The sequence below is a fragment of the Ascaphus truei genome, chromosome 5 (assembly GCF_040206685.1).
Source record: "Ascaphus truei isolate aAscTru1 chromosome 5, aAscTru1.hap1, whole genome shotgun sequence".
Classification (NCBI taxonomy): domain Eukaryota; kingdom Metazoa; phylum Chordata; class Amphibia; order Anura; family Ascaphidae; genus Ascaphus; species Ascaphus truei.
The window spans coordinates 53,383,786-53,405,003 of record NC_134487.1 but is presented as its reverse complement, the minus strand read 5'-3'; the positions used below and the strand labels follow the sequence as shown (position 1 = coordinate 53,405,003).

At 41.8% G+C, this 21,218-nt stretch overlaps 1 long non-coding RNA gene across 1 annotated transcript in view; it reads left to right on the top strand.

Moving 5' to 3' along the window:
• Positions 1-8,805, top strand: part of LOC142494378 (uncharacterized) — a 94,553-nt gene extending 85,748 nt beyond the window's left edge. The window contains exon 3 of the long non-coding RNA XR_012801404.1: positions 8,677-8,805. This is a non-coding gene — a long non-coding RNA (uncharacterized LOC142494378). The remainder of the gene's footprint in view (positions 1-8,676) is intronic.
• Positions 8,806-21,218: the final 12,413 nt, after the last annotated feature.

Here is a 21,218-nt window from a genome sequence, read left to right as displayed (position 1 = left end):
CCCAATCATGAGTCAATAGCCCTTATTACTAAGAAATCAACAGTCTACATGCATAGGAGGCTGCTGATACTGGATCTGAAGAAGTGACATTTTTTGTCCATACTCTAGTCCCCTTTTGCACCAGTGTTCGGTTTTATTGACTTGTATACTATTTGTGCTTTGTACTTTGGCTGATGCGGGAGCTTTCCTCTTTCTTCCCCTCCCCCTTCTGACTTTTAATAAAAATTAAGGCTCATATACAAGGCGGAGAGGGAGTCTTCCATGTCTGCATATAAGGACTGCACACAAGCTGCTTAACCAGAGGGTCTTGGGAGTGGGATTGGATGTATAGACTTCTACGATATTACTGATGAAATTGGTTATTTGGGATATACTGTACAATTGAGGGCTATTTTCATTGCTCCGAAGTGTGTCAAGTCTCTTCTAAAGAGGAATTTCAAATCGGATTGGCAGGCTTTGCTATTCTGTAAACCCTTACTGCATGGTCAATCCGTGTGCAGAAAGCTCTTTTAGAAGCGGTTTCACTCTGGCTCTGTCAATCTGATCGGTTTGTCAAAAAAGGCACCAGCTCGCATTTTTTTTTTACAACTGCAATTCCTGTAGCTCCTAATATTGACTACTGCAACCTTCTCCTAGTTGGATTTCCCCTTTTCTACCTGTTCCAACTACAATCCATCCAAAATTCTGCTGCTAGACTCCTCTACTTCACTCACTGCTCCACTTCTGCTGTTCCATTATGCATACCTCTACACTGTCTTCCCATATCCTCCAGAATCAAATTGAAATCCTTGCTGACTTACTGTAAAAAGCTCTGAATGATGCTGGTCCCCCTTATCCCTCCCTAAATGCCCCCTATATTTTGCCCATGACAAACTTTAACATCTAACTCCCCGCTCAGCCCCTTTCCAACCATATTGGGACCAGCTGTGTGGCTTGACCAATCTCCATGCTAGGTAACAATCCTTAATATCCCTATCCTCAAACCTTAATGGGATCAGCTGTCTGGCTTTACCATACTCCAACTTGATGTGTACTCCAATCCACAGTAAGCTGCCACTTTACGTTTGTTTCAACATTGTCCCACATTCCCTCTGCTTATGCTGGTAGAGCTGCAGAGAGGTGTCGGATGCAACCGGTGCTGCAGGCAGACCCGGCCATTTTGATAGCCGCACATGCGTGATCGGAAGGGGGCGCATGCCCATTGCAGTTAGAAGTGTGGCGGCCATCTTGAGACTGGCTCCGCACGGGACTACACGTTCCAGGACACTTTGGGCAGTATACCATGTGGAGCAGGAGAGCCAATAGGGTTCCTGGATTCATTCAAGAAAGCAGGGTTAGGTTTGGCGCGAATCAGCAACCACGCTAGTAGGGAGCAGGACACCAGGAAAAGAGGCAGTGTCTCAGGTGCCAGTAGCCCTGAGACTAGACAGATCAAAACAGTGACAGTCAATGCATTTTTTGAAAAATGCTTGTTTTCTATTTATTGTTATTTTTTTTATTTCTGTTTATTGCTTGGATTAAATTTTTGTGAATTTGGATGGCTTGTTTTTAGTACATTTTAGGATTGGTTAGAGTTTTTAATTTATTATTTGTTTTGTTGGCTACTGATTTTAATGAATTAATTAATTTGTTGGCTACTGGTTTTATTTCTTTAATTGATTGGTTGGCTACTCGTTTAAATAAATTCTTTGTTTTGTTGGCTACTGGTTTTAATGAATTAATTAATTTGTTGGCTACTGGTTTTATTTCTTTAATTGATTGGTTGGCTACTCGTTTTAATAAATTCTTTGTTTTGTAGGCAACTGGTTTAAATTAATTCTTTGTTTTGTTGGCTATTTGTTTAAATGTATTAATTGTTTTGTTGGCTAGTGGTTTAAATTAATTAATTGTTTTGTGTGCTAGTGGTTTTATTTTTTAATTGATAAGTTGGCTAGTTATTTTATTTCTTGAATTGTGGTGTTTAGGTGCTGGCGGATATATTTTATTATTGTGTATTTTTGGCCTTTATGCTTTTTTATTAGGTTTACCATTGACTGCTATAGTGACTTATCATGCCCATATTATATGGGTATAATATACCACTATACCAATCAATGGGTAGAGGGTGGGTATAGTGGGTCCGGGGTGGGTTGTTAAGTCTCTGAAGTGGGTAGCGAGGGAGATTGGGTAACCCCTTAACTACTATAGCGGTTATTAACCGCTAACTTGATTAAGTGGTTAGGGGCCATTAGATTGGAATTTTTCGTGTATTCTTGCTGGCATCGGAGGACATGGACCTGGAGTATGCTGATGAGAACACCCTTCATGATGGCAGGGGTAAGAATAAAGTTTTATTTACATTATTTATGCTGGATGGCTAATGTTTGATTTTATAATGGTCAAATGAGCTATTATCCATATCTGGATAATAGTTATGTTGCCCATTAATGTATTGTACGTGTTGTGGGGGTTTGTTGAGGGTAGAGGAGGTGGGTAGTAGGCTTGTTATGTTTATAATTGTTTCTTGGGGGTAGAGGTAGTTGGTGATGGGGGTAGTAGCCCCAAGGGTGGGTGTTTAGGCCTTTCAGGGTGTAGCAGGACTGGTTAACCCCTTCAGTATCATAGCGGTTCCCGCATTACAACAATAAAATAAAAAAATAATCCTAGTGTTCTAAATCTATTTAAAGATCTTTATGGTGACAAAAAGAAATGTCATGCTAATCCAGAACTATACCAATACACAAAACCAAAGTGTACTAAATATGTAAAAATATGTAAAAAAAAAAAAAAAGTATTAGATTTCAGCAAAACAACTTTATATTTGTGTATGTTTAATAAGATTTAAATCCTATTATAAGGGAAGATGTAAGTTAAAAGAATGATGAACATGTAGAGACTTTGTGGATAGAAAATAGCATTGGAAGTAAAATTACATAGAAAATGTTTGTCGGGATATGCTATAAATCACCAAATATCTGTGAGATTGAGGAAGACAACATACTTTTGCAAACTGAGAAGGCAGCAAAACTAAGTCGTGTTTTCATAATGGGTTATTTTAACTATCCAGACAGACTGGAGCAATCATATTAGGCTTACAACTAAAGGAAACAGGTTTTTGAGGATGCTAAAAGACAATTACATGACCTGAATTATTGAGGAACCAACCAAGAGTAGGGCAAGACTGGATTTGGTAATATGAAACAATATAGAAGTAATAGATGTTATGCCTATAGTTAAAAAGGGAGCTAAATCACAACCGGGGAATATACCTAATGGTTAACAAAATTATTAGTAATAGTCATTATGGATTTATGAAGGATAGGTCATGCCAACTAACTGTATTAGTTTAATTGATTTGGCCTACTTAGATTTTGCAAATGTTTTTGATAAAGTGCCAAACAAGAGGTTAGTGAGCAAAATAAAAAAAATTGGTCTCAGCAAATATCCAGTATTTGCACCTGAATTGAAAACTGGTTGATGGATACAACAGAGAGTTGTCATAGATTTAACTTTTTCATGTTGGGCTAATTTTGTAAGTGGAGTATCTCAGGGATCTGTAATGGGATCCCTGCTTTTTAACTTCTTTATTAATGACCTTGAGGTAGCAAAGTCTTCATCTTTGCTGATGATACTATATTGTGCAAGGCAGTACAATCAGAGCAGGATGTAATTTCTCTCCAGAAGGTCTTGGATAGACTAGAAACTTGGTCAGGTAAATGACAGATGAGGTTTAATACACATAAATGTATGGTTATGCATATGGGAAACAAAAATATACAGGTGATTTACATATTAAATGGGGCAAAATTAGGTGAATCATTAATGAAGGATTTAGGAGTTCTTGTAGTTAGCAGGCATAGCAATAGTGCCCAATGTCGGGCAGTAGCTACAAAGATAAATAAAATGTTGTATTGCATTAAATGGGGATTGGATGGAAGAGAAATAAGCATAAATATACCACTGTATAAAGCATTTAGTATTTCCACACCTTGAATATGGAGTATCGATTTGGGCACTACTCCTAAAAAAGACATGGAGCTACAAAAAGTGCAGAGAAGAGCAACGAAATTAATAAAGAGAATGGCAACTCTGCCATGAGAAGAGGCTAGTTAATTTAGGTCTGTTTACATTAGAAAAGAGGCATCTTAGAGGGGATATGGTGACAATATACAAATATATTTGGGGACAATACAAGGATCTTTCAAAATCACTATTCACTCCATGGGCAGTACAAACTACAAGTGGTTACTCCTTAAGGTTGGAGGAAAGAAAATTTCACCAGCAAGAAAGGAAAAGGCTCTTTATGACTCTGTGCCCCCGCATTGCCATACCACTTGCTTCCATAATCAACTCTATTTTGTCTATAGGCCATATCCCAGAGACTTGGAAAACTGCCAGAGTTGTTCCAATCTTAAAACTTGGGGACAAAAACACTGTCTCAAACTACAGGCCAATCTCTCCCAATACTATCCAGTCATGGAAAAATGGGTCCACTTAATTTTAAGCGATTACTATACCAAGACAAATATCCTTAGCCAACTCCAATATGGCTAGGTGTGGAATGGAACTGGGACAACTTACTGGTGCAATGTTCATAGATCTTGCAACGGCTTTTGATACTGTTAATTGTGTTTTCTTGTTAAACACACTCCAGTGCTCTAGAATAGAGGAACATGCTTTAAACTGGTTTAACTCCTACCCATCAGGTAGATCCCAACATCTATCTATGTCAGACTCTAACTGAGAACCAAATCTAACACCTTTCTAGCCCCTGTAACTAGTTTTAAATATCTGGGCATATGGTTTGACTCACATTTAACATTTGGGATGCACATTGAAACCCCGACATTCAAGACCTATGGTAAACTAGGTGTACTTTATAGGAATAAATCCTCCCTAAGCAACTTGGACAGAAAGAGCATCACACAGCAGATGCTGGGGACATAGTATTCGGTATAGCCATAAAATGTTTGAAGAAAAAAACATACATTTCAAATCAACTGGCTGTGTCAGTTACTATTGACAATAGATAATAATTTTCTGTCATTCTTGCACCGGATTAATAATATAGTAAAGCTTTAATAAACTTATCACATGGGACAAAATGTATAAAAATTTAACATTAGCCCATATGATTTGACTGCGGAAATTGTATTTTATGTTATTTATAAATTCATTGAATGTCATTGTGCTGGATACAGTCAAAGCAGTTATTAGCATATTGAATATGGTTCACTGGAAATTTGACTCCTTTCTAGAAATAAATGGTTAGATTTCACAATGAATCTGATCATTATCATATTCTCTCTTTATTTTTTTTAACAAAGGCCAAATACCCATAAATTAATTTTACAGAGTTACATAGTAGCTGAGGTTGAAAAAAGACATACGTCCATCAAGTTCAACCTATGCTAAATTTAGACAGATACTTTATCCTTTATTTGTACTTTCAGTAATTTGATCCAGAGGGAGTCCCAGGATTAACATTCTTCCCATGTTTACTTATTTGATATATCCCTGTATACCTTTCCTTTCTACAAAAATCTCGAACCTTTTTTTGAAGATATCTATTGTATCTGCTATCACAGTCTCCATGGGTAATTAATTCCACGTTTTAACTGCCCTTACTGTAAAGAACCCTTTCCTGTGTTGCTGGTGAAAACTCCTTTCTTGCCAACCTGTGGCATTTGTACTGCCCTTACATAATTACATAGTTACATAGTAGATGAGGTTGAAAAAAAGACATAGGTCCATCAAGTTCAACCTATGCTAAATTTAGACAACAGATACTTTATCCTATATCTTTACTAACTTATTGATCCAGAGGAAGGCAAACAAAAAAAACCCATTAAGGGGAAAAATTAATTCCTTCCTGACTCCAAGAATTGGCAATCGGATTAATCCCTGGATCAACATCCTTCCCATGAATACTTATTTGGTATATCCCTGTATACCTTTCCCATCTAAAAGATGTCCAACCTTTTTTTGAACAAATCTATTGTATCTGCCATCACAGTCTCCATGGGTAATGAATTCCACATTTTAACTGCCCTTACTGTAAAGAACCCTTTCCTTTGTTGCTGGTGAAATTTCCTTTCCTCCAACCTTAAGGGATGGCGCCGAGTCCTTAGTACTGCCCGTGGGATGAATAGTTCTTTTGAAAGCTCCTTGTATTGTCCCCGAATATATTTGTATATAGTTATCATATCCCCTCTTAGACGCCTCTTTTCTAATGTAAATACATCTAATTTAGATGCCTCTCCTCATAAGTTAGATTGTCCATCCCCTTTATTAATTTGGTGAATCTTCTCTGCACTCTCTGGTTCCATAATGTCTTTTCTAAGGAGTAGTGCACAAATCTGTACTCCATATTCAAGGTGTGGTTTAATAATGCTTTATAAAGGGTCAACATTATGTTTACTTCCCTTCCATCCATTGTCCGTTTAATGCAAGATAAGATCTTGTTTGCCTTTGCAGCTACTGCATGACTTTGGGCACTATTGCCAATCCTGCAATAGTTTATTGTTTATTGTTTTCACTAAATTGTTTGGTATTTGGATGGCTTGTTTTTATTATATTTTAGGATTGGTTAGCGGTTTTATTTCTTGCATAGTTTGGTTTGTTCTGTGTTTATTTAATTGTATTCTAGTATTTTGGTATAACATAATTTGTATTCTTTTCCGGTTTTCATGTTTTTATTTTGATGTGTAGTTGAGACTTTTTAGTTATTTTATTGTTGTGGTGTTTAGGTGCTTGAATATTTCTTTAATTGTGTTCTGTTGTGCTTGATAATTTTTTTGTATAGGTTGGCCATTGACTGCTATAGTGGCTTATCATGCCCATATTCAGGGCCGCCTGGGCCCCCTTCGTGGCCGTGCCCCTCAATAAATTCTGTCGCCCGGTCACCAGGGGTGACAGGATTTAGCGCGCTCGCGATGTGCTAGGCAGTGCTCGCTTCTCTGCAAAGAGAAGATAAAAAAAACCTCCCCCCTCTCCTGATTGGCTGGCGCGTGTTGGCACGCTGCCAGGATTTTATTTTGGTCCGCAGCAAGCTCTATCCGAGCTTGCAAAGCGAGGCCCGCCCTTTCCTGCATGGAGCAAGTGGTAAGTACTGCTCCATGCCTCTCTTGCTTCCCTCTTGCTCCCCTGCTCCGATTCTCCCCCCTGCTCCGATTGCCCCCGCTCCGATTCCCCCCATTGCGATTCCCCCCTGCTCAGATTATCCACCGTTCCAATTCCCCGCCCCGTTCCGATTCCCCTCCCGTTCCGATTCCCCCGTTCCGATTTCCCCGTTCCGATTTCCCCCCCCCTTCCGATTCCCCCACTGTTCTGATTTCTCTCCCCCCCCCCGTTCCGATTTCCACCCCTGGCTCCGATTCCCCCCTTGCTCCGATTCACTCCCCCGTTCCGATTTCCCCTGTGTGTATGTGAGAGTGTCTGAGTGAGTGTGTGTGTCTGAGTGAGTGTGTGTGTCTGAGTGTGTGTGTGTGTGTGTGTCTGAGTGTGTGTGTACATCAATCAACTTGGGCACTACGAGGTCACCTTAAAGGGAAGGAATCACATGGCATATACCAAACAATCATGTATAGTAAATGAAATTAAATTCAGTATGATTGGTATTTTTTGTAACTTTATTCACTAGTGTGAACAAATAATACTTATGCAGTTGTTATATTGGTAGTTAGAAAACTGAGAGAATATTGGGATAAATAGTTGGACTTATTACTTTTCACTCCCATTTTAAAACGGTTCTGAAAATGTTTATGGACCATTTACTGTACTATGTAAATACAATATTTTCATCTTTTTAAACTGATAACATCTCTACACCACAAAACAGTTTTAAAACTGGAGTATAAATCATGATTATTTATGTTGTTTGAACTACAGTATATGAATTATAGATGTAGCAAGACTTACTTTCCGCACGACAGCAGCAGGGTGCAAGATTACAGCCGCATGAGCTCTTTGTTAACTGTGGCTCGCCCGCGGCTCTCCCGCAGATCGGCTACGGTCAGTCAGCAGAATTATTTGTGCGGTAATTTATGTAATTACAATTCAGCATGTGTGGGCACACTGAATATCTTGGCTATGATACTCCGTAACAGTAAGGGAGCCGCAAATTGCAAATAAATGCTAGGGATTTACACTTGGTTTTGTAGAGCACAAAAACAGTAAGTCTTGCTAGATATGTACAGTAGGATTCATGTATTGCATTTATTGCAGATGGCATACAGAATTGTACAGGGTCTACTCTATCTTTGCCCAAGGATGCAAAGAAACTTCACATGTTTCAATACAATATACATTGTACAAATGTCTCGCTTTAAACACTGCCATTCTTTGTTTAATATGACCTTGTACTTTTCATTGAATAGCAGTTTAACACTTTACTCAAAACATTATGCATTAAACAAATTTGTCTGAGTCTGTGTTTAAGATGTCACATACAGTAAATGAAAGATGAGACCTGTTTTCAGCTGTTTATTTGATATATTCTGCCTTTCAATACAGTACAGATTAGAGGGCAACTCTCTCTGACATCTATCAGTATATCTCCATGAAGTACCCATTCTACGACAACAACAAAAAAGTCTTGAAGAATTCTATTCAAGAGTATGCATGCCACACAGTGTAATTCATGCATCTATTTCTTCTCGCTTATTAATAAATACCATTCTCACAATTCTTTTACAGGTGAAAGCAGAAAAGAGCCAGCCGGAGACGATGTCGATTGTAGAAGATTGTATTTTTGTAAAAAGATTGACAAAGGTTTTATTATTTCATAAATTCTGTTATTTATCTCTAAACGGTTATGTACTGGACTCTAATTAAAGAAATTTCATACTTTAAAAATAAGGTTTCGTCATCTGAAGTTTTTAGGGGAATGTAGTGGGTTACGTTGAAATAAATGGGATATATCATATGAAATAAATGGGAATAAGGGATAGGTTATATCATATTTAGATTACAGACACACTAGCGCCGCCTATCATTCCTGCAGAGTACTGCGACCATCTTTAAACTTCAAAATGCAAATAAATGCCAGGGATTTAGAGTTAGCTTCTCGCGGTCAGAAGGACAGTAAGTCTTGCTACATCTGTATATCTATGTGGAAGAATTGCCTCAGAAACATCAATGATAAATACTACTGTCCAGTACAAAACACCTGCCTGATTCCTTTAAGAATCAGGACATGGGCGACTGCTCATCTATAATTATTTCCTTTTATCTAGTTAGCTCAACCACCGTATCTTCCAATTTTCCATTACAAATTCAGAATCTCATTAAAATAGATAAATGGGTGTAGCTTTTTTCTTATACAGTATATAGCACTGATAGTGCTATACAATGGATTTCGCAAGTACAATGATTCTCTGCCCTGTTGCAATCTAATTTTGTCACAGAGAGATTAAGTGAGTTGCCCAAGGTCAAAAGGAGAACTGACAATGGGATCTGAACCAGATTCACACTTTATATGCAGTGACATTGCCACTGAGCTACTCATTTCGCTCTCTTTAGATTGGTGTTATAAAAATGTACATAATACAGATAATATAAAATGTGTATAATGGCATTAATGGTCTTGTGAAATATTTGGTTACTTTCACCAAGAGTTGAAGGGTTTAACTATGTTAGGATTAAATCAAAAGATAGGGAGTTTAATATAATGGACTCTCCCTCCCGTTGACCATCCGAGATATGCACAGTTTATTGAAGTGTCTTGTTACCTAATTTTTAAAGCTTTGCATGTTGCACAGAATTGCATAGCCAGAATCAAATTGCATCTTTAAAAATGGTATATATTCCTGGCCTCAGTATTGTAAATCCTGATAGGTGCAGGCAGTGCTGGGGTTAAACTCTTCGCACGTGGCCCAGCATGTGAGTCACCCCAGTGGGATGTTATTTTGTTGTGTTTTCAAGGTGCTAGTCTGGAAAATGTTGGAGCATGTGCCGGGGGGGGGGGGGGCTGGGCTCACTCATGTGGTACTGCCCAGTTACTGGGGCTGAGGAGTGGGACACACCCCTGGTATAAAAGATGGCTCCCTTCCAAATTTAGGAGGTTGTCCCAATGTAGCCTGCTCCTTAGGGAGTAGGCATGGTTCTACCTTGCTCCATCAAGGGGTAAGGAGGTTAAAACTAGCCCTGGTGACCTAGCCAAGGGAAATGGTCCTGCGAGCACAGCTCTGATCATTGAAAGGTATGCAAGCTACGAGGTGTCAGAGGCCTGAACTGAGGAAAGATTCAGGGAATGCATCCTCTATTGCATGAGAGCAATATGAATTGTATGCTGGACCACAAATAAATGCAGTTTTACTGTTCCTGGCCTGTGACAGCAATTACTACGAGTGTTCCTGTGGGGAGAAACCCATGCCTCTGGTAGAGCCCTGCAGAATGGAGGCGTTGCACCATCCAGAAGAGAATGGCCTGTGTGCTCCTGCCTACACCATCGCGGAGACTCAGTCCTCCAGGTGATCACCACAGCCCAAGTAAATAAAGTAGCATGGAGCACAGCAAAAATAGAAAAGAGAACTGGGAGCAGGATCAAGAGTGAAAAAAATAAAAATGTATTAACACATAGTGCCCGTACAAAAACTGAAGAAGGAACTCTGACGCGTTTCCCGCCGTCACTGGCGCTTTATCAAAGAGCCAGTAACGGCAGGAAACGTTCTCTTTAGTTAGTTTTCTTTTCTATTTTTGCTGTGCTCCACACTATTTTGTTTACTACTACTGATCTCTCCTTACAGGATGCATGCCGGAACGGGATGCACACCGGGATAAATCTACTTGCTACTTCAAGCAACATGGGTCTGTGAGTAGATCATTTACCTTCTGTGCTGATTTTCTATCTATGGCGGCTGTGTTATTTGTGGCTATTTACCTGGATTTAGAGCTGCTGGTGTTTTTTCTTACCCCATCTGTCATCCAGCTTGGCTGCAGGGCTCTACCTGGTGTTAATCTCTAGCAGACTCATAACTCTGATCCGGAGGTACTGTACAACTATCATTTAGAAATACTCATACTGACGGACTACTACTATCTATGGAAATCATTATCCTGTATCTCTGTGTGGATTAGCTGGGATCTTCTGGAGCGCTACATTGGAGATTCACCTCCGTATATACAGAGCACCACAGCACCATTAACACCACCTTACCTACAAATCTCTCTTATGGGGGGATAGGGGTGTTACGACAAGATTCATTTCTGTGTAATCGTCTTTGCCTCCACACAAAAAAGGCCTTCATCACAATTTTATGAAATGACCAATATGGCTCCAAAAGTTGTGCTTATTCAGGAAGGTTTCGCTTTAACAAAGATTCCATTTTTATGTAATAAAATCCCAGTAGATTTACAAAAAATTTTTTTTGAAAACAACTTTATGTCATTGTATTCCTTAAACAAATGTGGTCAAATGTAAACTAAACAAGTGTCTGTTTTTATATTTTTGGAAATTAGTAAAGCTTTTGCTTCTGAATTGGGAGTACTTGTTAAGACCCTGGAGGGAGGCAGGTGTATAAATACTGTTCAGCACTTAGTGATATCACACAAAACTGGATAGTAGAGAACAGCTAGATGAAATCAAACTTCTCCCACAGGTAAACCTATGATGTTTGGAAACCACCTTAAAGAAATATATGTAAAAAAATATCTATTCGGTTTTAATCACCTACTGTAGATGTAATACCCACTCAAACATATCACTGTCATTGGTTCATTTTCTTCCTAGGAGAGATTGCTGCTCATGTTACAAGATTTAACGAGTGTTATAGTCATTTATGTACTATTTGTGTTCTATAAACAAAAGTCCTGGCTCTGGTACATCACTCTTTTCTTATTGTGATTAAATTTTATGTAAAGTCAACCATAGATGTTATTCTTTACAGTACAATTTTTAAACACAGTTGGTTAGTGTTTACTATACAGTATTGTATTTACAGGGTTTACAATACAATGTTGGATAGAAGCCATAAAAATAAACAGAACGTAAAGGTAATCTTTGCTCCAATGACTTTTAAAGTGAAGTAGAGGGAAACATACAAATACAGGAGTAAATGTAAGTAAATTACAAATTGATATGCACAATAGACATGGGGTCTCCAGCACTCAAAAAGTCAAGTTATCACAATACACATACTGTGTGTAATGCACAAATAAAACATTGATTATATAAGGAATAGGAAAAAGGAACAAAAACAATGCATTCTATAGCCAATAGAATCATGTTGTCACAACAGAGAAAGCAAAAAGTATCCTCTCACTACAGAAAACCAGGGACCCAACATTTCCTGCCCCTATTGGCTCTTTACCGAGCCATTTCCCACAGTTCTTAAATCACGAAGATAGTATTTCCTTTGCTTTCTGTCTGCTCAGCTGGACTCTGTCCACTGCTGTTTTAGCTTGATTGGTGCAAGTCATCTCTTTTGGGTAAAAATGGAGAAAGTCCATGATGTCATATGTCCCAAAGTGCATGCCGGAGCAACGGTAAGCACTAAAGAAAGTCCACACAGATGCCTAGGAAATTATGCTTATAGAATTCTAATATGAACACAAAGCAGAAAAAAACACCAGGTACTCTTAAAACCAGATATCTAATTATCTGTGTCAGATGCAATTAGCATATATGTGAACAATAAAATCAAATCATTAATAGAAGTGTGTGTGTGTATATATATATATATATATATATATATATATATATATATATGTATATATATATGTATATGTGTGTGTGTGTGTGTGTGTGTCTATATATATGTGTGTATATATATATATATATATATATATATATATATATATATATATATATATATATATATATATACAGTGTTCGACAAACCTATACATTTGCACGCCCCGGGCGAGTGGATTTAACATCGTGGCGAGCTCCTATTGGCCCAAGAAGCACACGTTTGGTACTAGGTGGCGAGTAGATTTTTTTGTTCGGCGAGTAGATTGTTTGGTGATTTGTCGACCACTGTATATATATATATATAGTTTAGTTATGGTGAGTAAAAAAAGTCACAAAAACCCTCCACAGCAAAGCATATAGCAAATGGAAAAACAACTGTATGCTCATTTGCATGTCTATAGGGAACCATGTTAAAAATGGTTTTTGAAGCAAAAAGTGGCACTGTGTGCTCATTTACATGTCATTTTCCAGAATCCCTTGCTGCAGTGGAAGTGCTGTGTGCTGGGTAATGCTGAAAGGCGGGGTTGCAGACCTGCCTAAGACATGCAAATGAGCATACAGTTGTATTTCCATTTGCTATATATATATATACATATATATATATATATATATATGTATATATATATATATATATATATATATATATATACAGTGTTCGACAAACCTATACATTTGCTCGCCCCGGGCGAGTGGATTTAACCCCCGGGCGAGTAAATATTGGCCCAAGCAGCACACGTTTGGTACTAGGTGGCGAGTAGATTTTTTTGTGTGGCGAGTAGATTTTTTGGTGATTTGTCAACCACTGTATATATATATATATATTATAGACACACACACACAGTCATATGAAAAAGAAAGTGCACCCTCTTTAAAATCCATGGCTTTACATATCAAGACATAATAACAATCATCTGTTCCTTAGCAGGTCTAAAAATTAGGTAAATACAACCTCAGATGAACAACAACACATGACATATTACACCGTGTCATGATTTATTTAACAAAAATAAAGCCAAAATGGAGAAGCTATGTGTGAAGAACTAAGTAAACCTTACTGCTTCCATAGGAATTAAGATGCTAAGTAGCAGACAGGTGCTGCTAATCAAGTGTCCTTGATTAATTGATCATCAGCAAGTGTGACCACCTCTATAAAAGCCAAAGTTTTAGCAGTTTGCTGGTCTGGAGCATTCAGGTGTGCGTTAACACAATGCCAAGGAGGAAAGACATCAGCAATGATCTTAGAGAAGCTATTGTCGCTGCCCATCAATCTGGGAAGGGTTATAAGGCCATTTACAAACAATTTTAAGTCCATCATCCTACAGTGAGAAAGATTATTCAAAAGTAGGAAACATTCAAGACAATTGCCAATCTTCCCAGGAGTGGACATCCCAGCAAATTCACCCCAACTTCAGACCGTGCAATGCTCAGAGAATTGCAAAATACCTAAGAGTTACATCTCAGACTCTACAGGCCTCAGTTAGCTTGTTAAATGTTAAAGTTCATGACAGTACAATTAGAAAAAGACTGAACAAGTATGGTTTGTTTGGAAGGGTGGCCAGGAGAAAGCCTCTTCTCTCTAAAAAGAACATGGCAGCACGGCTTAGGTTTGCAAAGTTGCATCTGAACAACCCACAAGACTTCTGGAACAATGTCCTATGGACAGACGAGACCAAAGTGGAGATGTTTGGCCATAATGCACAGCGCCACGTTTGGCGAAAACCAAACACAGCATATCAGCACAAACACCTCATGCCAACTGTCAAGCATGGTGGTGGAGGGGATTTTTCAGCCACAGGACCTGGGAACCTTGCAGTCCTTGAGTCGACCATGAACTCCTCTGTATAACAAAGTATTCTAGAGTCAAATGTGAGGCCTTCTGTCCAACAGCTAAAGCTTGGTCGAAATTGGGTCATGCAACAGGACAATGATCCCAAGCAAATCTACAACAGAATGGCTGAAAAAGAAAAGAATCAAGGTGTTGCAATGGCCCAGTCAAAGTCCAGACCTCAACCTGATTGAAATGCTGTGGCTGGACCTTAAGAGAGCTGTGCATAAACAAATGCCCCAAACCTCAATGAACTGAAGCAACGTTGTAAAGAAGAGTGGGACAAAATTCCTCCACAACGACGTGAGAGACTGATAAAGTCATACAGAAAACGATTACTTCAAGTTATTGCTGCTAAAGGTGGTTCTACAAGCTATTGAATAATAAGGTGTACTTAGTTTTTCACACATGGCTTCTCCATTTTGGCTTTATATTTGATAAATAAATCATGACACAGTGTAATATGTCATGTGTTGTTGTTCATCTGAGGTTGTATTTACCTAATTTTAAGACCTGCTAAGGAAATGATGATTGTTATTATGTCCTGATATGTAAAACCATAGAATTCAAAGAGGGTGTACTTTCTTTTTCACACAACTGTATCTAAGTCTGTAAAGGTTGGAGGAGACAGAGTGCTCTTTATACACAACGTATAGTGTATATGACACCAGGGTTAATACACACAGCTAAAATAACCAACTCCCCTTTCTCCTTCTTCACCTTTCTCGCAAGTTACTTCAAATGAGTTAACATTTACCCATACTCGGATGAACTCATATCTACTGCTGCCATCACCAAAAAAATGTAAAAGTCTAAGGTCCCTGTTTATAAAGAAAAACTGTGCACTAAACCCACAAAAATCTGTTGTAGCAGTGTTTCGAAAAATGTACTTTACTCTACACAGCGTGCAAAAGTTTAACAAAGCCCAAAGCAATACTTATTAAAGACAAAACTTTAATATGATAAAATACAGTGCTTAGATTACAGACAAGAACACACAGTAGAAGTTAAAATAAATGGAGACAGTTTCAGCAAAATTAAAGAATGTAAACAAAGCATATGTAGCCCTCTTACCCCCACCCTAAGTGAGATTGGGGTGTGTAGGTGTATCTGACTACTTCTAGTGTGGTGCTATACCTGTTGGCTCACAGGAGGGCTGAGCTTCCGCCATGGGGAACCTGGGGCATTTATACTAGGGGTACTTACTTCCAACGATGCAGCGCCTCCACCTGCGATGGCTCCCACCATAGGGGGAGTGTTTCCTCGCAGGACAATCACAATAATCGATACTCACACAGATATATATATTAACTAGGGACTTTACTCAACATGCAAGAAACAGATCACGGCAATATCATCATAACCTGTGTCCCTCTCTAGAGGAGACACTTACTGCGTCGCGCAGGATGCTTCCCAACACCAGGTGATCCCACCCAGTGTCCCGAGAATCCCCACCCAATGTCCCGCACTCTAGTAGAGAACGTGGGTGACTGCGCAGTCACTAATTAATGTGTTAGGCCTGTTGGTGCACATATATATTGAATACCTTCCGAGCACTCCGATGCTCGGGCCTGCAACACTCTTCTAAAAGGGTCAAACGTGCGATGCATCCGTCTGATCCTATCCAGGTACTTCTCCAGGAACCCCAACGAGGGTCCCACCACTTCACGGGAACACAACCGAATCACGGCAACACCAACCGCATCATGGGAACAGCAACCGCCGCTATCCCTGTCTATCCCTAACTAACCCTAAAGCGACAGGAACCCTAACCTAAGGCCTGTCCCTGATGAACCGCAACCTGGGGTGGCTTGGGGAAACTCCTAGGGCCTGCGGGGTAATAACCTGCCCCACTCCCCTAACTCATCCCAGTCCTGACACTCACTGAACCCTAACACTAACACTAGCAGCTACGCACTAGCAGCTACGCACTGCAAACTTCGTAACGCGTACAGCAACTTGCTGCACACTAGCACTATGCCTTCTTGTCAGGCCTCACAGCCCTGCCAGCCGTGATCCTGACAAGACAGCACACACACACGCACTAAGGGCAGCGTCCCTATCTGGGCCGTCCCTCAGCACTTACCCACTAACCTGGTGGGGAGTTGGGGCCTTACTTGGGATGTGGGGGACCTTACTCGATGCAGGAGCTGCACATGCTCTCCGTGGGTCATACAGAGGCTCATGGGATATGTAGTCCCAGCTCAGAGCCTTCCCTGGTAGGCTAGGGGTTCGCGGGCTTTTCCTACCCTGCACTGCGCTTCCGCAAGCTTTCCCGGGCTGTCTCGACCTCGCGCGACTTTGCCCTGTTTCTGGGGCTCTTCCTGCGCCTACGCGTCCCTGCGCATGCGCAACCCGCATCCCAATGGCGGCGCCCTGCTTCACCGGCCGCCGGGACCTTAGAGACGCGATCACGGCCTTAGCAACGGCCCGATCGCGTCCCCGGCAACCGGCCGCAGGCAGGGGAAGCCGCGCTGCTCCCTGCTCCAGCCCCCACCCTTGGAAGCAGCCGTCGGGTCTTTCGGCACCCGCGATCGAGCTGCTCAAGGGGAGGGGGGTCTCAAGGAGCTGCGGGAGCGCGAGGCTACACTCTCCCCCTGGTGGAAAATCCAACGTCCCCGCTTGGGGAACGACAACACACAGCATAATAGTTATATAATCAAAATGCAGGGCGTAGAAAATACAACTTATCATGTGATCATTAAACATCCGATTACAATGCATTTCACACCATACTATACCCGAGGCTAGCTGAGACCATTTGTGGGGTGCCCCTAACTGATCATGTGGGGGTACCTCACTTTTGCGTCCGTGAGCCTCCCCCAGAAAAATTTCCTGAAGAGCACACCGGAGGGCAAAAGTCACTGGTTCCTCGCTACTTCCTCCCCCTGGTGGAAGGAGTACCACAATGTCTCTGAAGCAGACCGTTACCCGGTCACCCGCGGCAGGGATGCGGTAGACCAGGAGGCCAGGACCTTTTCCGCGGTCCACTACTTGGCGAATGGCACGCTCCTTTTTGGGCTTAAAGGAGGCCAGTCTCCCTGGATCTTCCTTTACACAGTCCTTGTCCATACGGACTTGCGAGGCTTCCACTGAGAAGCGAGCACTGGACAATGTCTCTGTTTCACCTGGCAGGGGGTAAAGAGTAGACACCTTACCACTGCGGTGATTCACGGTGGCCAACAGGTCCTCGGGGATGCTGTCAGTTCCCACCTCGGCTGTCTTGGGACTTGCCCCCGGCACTTCTGGGGCAGTCCGCTTACGCGCGGAAAACTCGGGAGCGTTGGATCCCAGTCCTGGGACCACTTGTGTCGGAGCGCACGGGCTCATACTCCGTTCAGAAGCCGCAACTCTGGCCTTCTTCACGGCCACCTCCATCAGAGATTGTGGGGAGTTAGGGAGTTCCTTACCACTCCACTGGCTTGGGATGGATTCTCCCAAGGAAGACACCTCCGCCAGGATGCGATGCAGAGGGGAGCCCTTTGCCCGGGTGACCAGACTTAAGGAGCCATCGTGCTCCGCGGTCACCTGGAGGCTCACCCCCGACACCCCTGGGGCAGTCGACTCACACTCATCGTCGTTTGGTACTGGTCCCCATTCTAGGACCGATGGTACCTCGGTAGTAGGTCGGACTGACCATTGTAGGGCGCACGGGCCCATAGCAGGGTCCGCAACATCCGCCAAGATAGGGTGTTCATTGCTGTCACTAAAGTGGTCCGCCGGCAGGCGCATCACCACAAGTGACTGGTCGCTGGATTCACTAGAAGAAGGTGGGGGTATATACACCTTACCCTGTGATTCCTCTGTATCATCGCTGGGGTGGTTCGCCGGTAGGCGCATCGCCACCGATGGGACTTCAACCTCGTCCCGCTCAGGAACCGGATCTGAAATGTTCACTCGGGCACACGGGCCCTCCACAACCTGTTGTTGGTAGCGGGAATCCCTAAGTAACTTCTCCCTGAAGACAGACTTAACTTCAGCACAACTCATAGTGATATAGAGGTCAGGCTCCTCCTCCGGTTTTGAGGCTATCACGATCGGATCCTCAGAATTTTCTATGAGAGGGGTAGACAGGTTAGCTATACTGACCGGCTCATCGTCCTTTGCTGGTTCTACAGGCTGGGGCACAATAGACTTCAATAACCGGGCACCGCAACAGTCACATTTAGGCTCCCACGCCAATGCCTCCCTAGAACAGTCTGTCTCATCCACGTTTGGTTGAAAGTCACAGTGCTTGCTCCCCCTGGTGGAATCTGAAGGAGGGGCACTTTCTACAAGGGAGTGGTGGTGGCTCTGTGCTGAGTCACTCACCGTGCAGGGGCGGGGTTCAGGTTTTCGCGCCCAACCCGGACAATACTCTGCAACAATTTCTTGCACAGTCCTGGTGCTCTCCCGACTTGGCGGGAGCCGCCATCTTAGGTGTGACTCGCTAACACTAGCAGCTACGCACTAGCAGCTACGCACTGCAAACTTCGTAACGCGTACAGCAACTTGCTGCACACTAGCACTATGCCTTCTTGTCAGGCCTCATAGCCCTGCCAGCCGTGATCCTGACAAGACAGCACACACACACGCACTAATGGCAGCGTCCCTATCTGGGCCGTCCCTCAGCACTTACCCACTAACCTGGTGGGGAGTTGGGGCCTTACTTGGGATGTGGGGGACCTTACTCGATGCAGGAGCTGCACATGCTCTCTGCACCCTTCCTTCCCTCACAGCTCCCCAGCTCCAACTGACAAACGTGCTGCAGCCCAAACAATGTATCTCTTTGCCTGCCTGGCCTTCCTAAGCCCTATTGGCTCCCTGGTGTCACGTGGGGCATACAGAGGCTCATGGGATATGTAGTCCCAGCTCAGAGCCTTCCCTGGTAGGCAAGGGGTTCGCGGGCTTTTCCTACCCTGCACTGCGCTTGCGCAAGCTTTCCCGGGCTGTCTCGACCTCGCGCGACTTTGCCCTGTTTCTGGGGCTCTTCCTACGCCTACGCGTCCCTGCGCATGCGCAACCCGCATCCCAATGGCGGCGCCCTGCTTCACCGGCCGCCGGGACCTTAGAGACGCGATCACGGCCTTAGCAACGGCCCGATCGCGTCCCCGGCAACCGGCCGCAGGCAGGGGAAGCCGCGCTGCTCCCTGCTCCAGCCCCCACCCTTGGAAGCAGCCGTCGGGTCTTTCGGCACCCGCGATCGAGCTGCTCAAGGGGAGGGGGGTCTCAAGGAGCTGCAGGAGCGCGAGGCTACACATATAACTTACATTACCATCTAACATTGATCAGATCTTTTCCCAGTGGAAACTGAGATTGCACGTGCTCCAGCACGCACACTCCCTTAGTTGAAATCTATTTTCCTATTACCTGTACTGTACCTTGTTGAGACTTATGTACTATTCGTCTCTCATTGAAACAACATAAGCCCACCCCTGTCATATATCAGCTACATGGTTGACATTTTTACAACTTTAAAATTTGACTCAATATATAAAAGACCTCATAACTTTATTTCTATAATACTTAGACACGTGAAAAAAAAAACACAATGGTGACCCTACAGGTTTAAAATATAGAGTTATTGAAAAAGTCCCAAAAAAATGAGAGGTGGCGATATAATTCAAACACTCTCTCAGAGGGAAACATTTTGGACTTTTAAATTAAAAACTTTAATACCTAATGTTCTGAATACTGAGATAGAAACCTGGTCCTTTTAAAACATTGTTTTTAAATTATTTAAATTTTAAATTAGTGTATTGTATATAACTTATTTGTATATGTTTCGAATGCAAATACATTATTGTTATTTAGGGTTCTTAATTGTAAGGTATTTTTAAATATTTTAAAATTCCTTATAACACATTGTATTATGATATTAAAGTATTATATATGCTAATCAATTTCTATTGTTTCATGCTCCCCTTGTTTTCTTCCCCATATATTATATTGAGTTCATCTGTTATATTTAAATTATGTGGAGTAATACAAGTTATAACTGCCATGTAGAATTTTTTTAAATGAATATTAAGTTATTAATGGTTAATTAATCTGTAATTGTTTATTATACATACAATAGAACTGATGTAATTTTTACAGTAGGATTTTAAGTATTATCTTATATAAATACATTTGAATATTAATTACAATATATATGGAGAGATTGCATCTTTCTTAATATGTAATATCGTATAATATTTATAAATTGCTTTTTAAAATTATATATATATCATCTCTCTCTCTCTCTCTCTCTCTCTCTCTCTCTCTCTCTCTCTCTCTCTCTCTCTCTCTCCTCTCTCTTCTCTCTCTTCTCTCTCTCTCTTCTTCTCTCTCTTCTCTCTCTTCTCTCTCTTCTCTTCTCTTTCTTCTCTCTCTCTCTTCTCTCTCTCTCCCCTGCAAGAGTTGAAGGCCCGAGGCGACAACATAGCACCTCTACACACACACCCCACACGCACACACACAACACTGCACCTCTATACACAACACAGCACCTCTACACACACAACATACACACACATACACACACACACACAACACTGCATCTCTATACATAGCACCTCTACACACAACATAGCACCTCTACACACAACACAGCACCTCTACACACACACACACACACACACACACACACACACACACACACACACACACACACACACACACACACACACACACACACACACACACACACACACACACACACACACCACCTCTACACAGATATACAACACACAGCACAGC